The sequence below is a fragment of the Aegilops tauschii genome, chromosome 6 (genome assembly GCF_002575655.3).
Source record: "Aegilops tauschii subsp. strangulata cultivar AL8/78 chromosome 6, Aet v6.0, whole genome shotgun sequence".
NCBI lineage: Eukaryota > Viridiplantae > Streptophyta > Magnoliopsida > Poales > Poaceae > Aegilops > Aegilops tauschii.
Genome location: NC_053040.3, coordinates 60,300,024 through 60,302,752, shown reverse-complemented (window position 1 = coordinate 60,302,752; position 2,729 = coordinate 60,300,024).

Genomic DNA, 2,729 nt, shown 5'->3' with positions numbered 1-2,729 from the left:
CCTTCGGTAAGCACGAAGGGAAATTAAACAATGTATGAGTTGAAGAGTTACTCTCATTAGAAGGTGGGCATGGGTGATCAATCCCCTCTTCCTCCTTTTGTTCTTCGCTCTCCTCCTCATCTTTTTCATCCAATGAGCTCACAATGTCATTAATTTCTTCTTCGATAGACTCCTGCAAAATATTAGTCTCTTCTTGGACAGCGGGTGATCAATCCCCTCTTCCTCCTTTTGTTCTTCGCTCTCCTCCTCATCTTTTTCATCCAATGAGCTCACAATGTCATTAATTTCTTCTTCGATAGACTCCTGCAAAATATTAGTCTCTTCTTGGACAGCGGAGACTTTCTCAATAAACGCATCAATATCGGCATTGTATTCATAATTCTCATAGAAATATTTAAGGATAGCTAAATTTTTAGGTCTATAAACTGAATCATCAAAATCTTCAAATTCTTTAAACAAAGATTCAATTTCACATGCACCCTTAAAAGCAACAAATTCTACTATTCGTTCCACATCATAGTAATCATATATACCTCTAGCATAAGAAGCCAAGGCTTCATTATCATTAAATTTGCATGAAAAGGGAAGGTGTGGAGCCTCCATCCTAGAGCAACAAGTATAATCATATCTCAAGCATAGTTGCCTAGCATACCACTTCAACATATAAATTTGATCCCATAATAGTTTCCCTTTTTGAGTCAAGCGATAATCCCTAAAGTATTCACGTTGATCCAACGTGTCTCCCATTACAAAATTGAATGGTGTTTTCTCGGGATTATCAAAGTAGTACATAATATCTTTCACATAATGAGCATCGAGGGTTTTAGGAGGCTCCCCATCTCCATGAGTAGCAAGTAAACCTAAATTTTTTTGTATTTCGTGTTCCATATCAATAACTAAAGATAGAGAACAACTAAGAACAGCAAATAAAAATTACTTGTGATAAAGCAAACAAGCACACACGAGAATATTCACCCCACGCTATTGCTCCCCAGCAACAGTGCCAGAAAAAGGTCTTGATAACCCACAAGTATAGGGGATCAATTGTAGCCTCTTTCGATAAGTAAGAGTGTCGAACCCAACGAGGAGCTAAAGGTAGAACAAATATTCCCTCAAGTTCTATCGACCATCGATACAACTCTACGCACGCTTAACGTTCACTTTACCTAGAACAAGTTTGAAACTAGAAGTACTTTGTAGGTGTTTTTGGATAATATGGCCCACGGACGAGGAAATTACTTGGATAAAATTCAAGGACCATTTCCGCAAGTATCATATCCCCACCGGGATTATGAAAATCAAGCAGCGCGAATTCCTCGCCCTCACTCAAGGCAGCATGACAGTCAGCGAGTATCTGAATAAATTCAACCATTTGGCCCGCTATTCTCTCCATGATGTGGCCACAGAAGAATGAAAGATCGACAGGTTTCTTGGAGAACTGAATCAGCATCTCAGGTGGACTCTCAGCATGTTTGATTTTCCGGACTTCCTGACTCTGGTGAACAAGGCCCTCATCGCAGAAAGGGAACACAAGCTCCTCCACGACAACAAGCCAGCTGTTAACCACCACAAGCGCAAATTCGAGCCAAAGAAGGATATGCAACCAGTCCAGAAGGCTCGTACTTGGCAAAAACTCAAGTTGAGTACAAACCCAACTGGCAGCAGAATGTCAACAAGACTACCACTCAAGTCAAGAATGTCGTGACCAGCCCGGTACGCGAAGATTGTTAGTGCAACAATTCATGCTTTAGCTGTGGTCAAACAGGACACTACGCCAGGCAGTGTCCCAAGAACAACAAACAAGCAGCTCCATTCCATCCGCAACTCAACTACATGGAGCCGTATTTCGCCCCAGATATGATCCAGGGGCAAATTCATCATATCTCTGCAGACGAGACCCAAGACGATCCGAAAGTCGTCATTGGTATGTTTCTTGTTAATGACATACCCGCCATAATTTTATTTGACTCTGGGGCTTCCCACTCTTTTATTTCGCGGAGTTTTGCTTCCCAAAACAATTTTCCTTGTTCAATTTTGGGAAAGCACATGCTGGTACAATCCCTGGGATCCCTACTCAGAAGCAATCTCGTCTGCCGTAATTTGGAAATTGACATCAAGGGCGTCAAGTTTCCAACATCCCTAATAATCATCGACTCCAACAAACTGGATGTTATTCTAGGCATGAATTAGTTAACCCAATACCAAGTATGCATCAGCTGTGTGACCAGAGAAGTTACCCTGAAAAACATGGAAGGTCGCACCACAAGTTTTTATGCCCGCAAGCGCATACCCACGAAAGATATGGTTTTCACAGCAGTGGCAGAAGAAGTGGAATTAATTCCAGTGGTCAGTGAGTATCCAGATGTATTTTCTGAAGAATTACCAGGCATGCCGCCAGACCGAGAATTGGAGTTTGCAATTGACTTGGTGCCTGGAACCACCCCGATACATAAGAAATATTATCGGATGCCTTCCTCAGAATTGGTGGAATTGAAGAAACAACTGGATGAGATGCTGCAGAAAGGATACATCCGTCCAAGCTCTTCACCATGGGGATCACCAGCGATCTTCGTGGACAAAAAGGATGGCAATCTACGAATGTGTGTAGACTACCGACAGCTGAATGACGTCACCATTAAAAACAAGTATCCACTGCCAAGGATTGACGATCTGTTCGATCAACTCAGCGGGGCCAAAGTATTCTCTAAAATTGATTTGAGGACCGGATA